The sequence below is a fragment of the Ctenocephalides felis genome, unplaced genomic scaffold (assembly GCF_003426905.1).
Source record: "Ctenocephalides felis isolate EL2017-DRISC unplaced genomic scaffold, ASM342690v1 CF-g0.4_SCAFFOLD_03571, whole genome shotgun sequence".
NCBI lineage: Eukaryota > Metazoa > Arthropoda > Insecta > Siphonaptera > Pulicidae > Ctenocephalides > Ctenocephalides felis.
Window position 1 is genome coordinate 19819802 of NW_020539725.1, and position 331 is coordinate 19820132.

A 331-nucleotide genomic window follows, 5' to 3' on the forward strand; every position below is an offset into this window, starting at 1 on the left:
ACTGGATAAAAAAATGACTATATTATATTATATTATATTGGATATTATATTATAAAGATATGTACATTATATGATCAGTTGCTGGCTTTTGTTATAAATATAACCAATTTTTGTATTTTTTATAAAATACTATTGAACTTATAATTTTTTACAAAAAAAAGAGGAAAACTGTCGCCAAATTCATAAAAAAATATGGCCATAATGAATTTTATGTGAATGTGTATACGTAAGTGAGTATTATTTATTCAACTTTATTTATAAATATTTCTTTTCCATATTATTTTCAACCTAATATATAATTATAGCTGTTAGGAAATCCAATTCTTTGTAT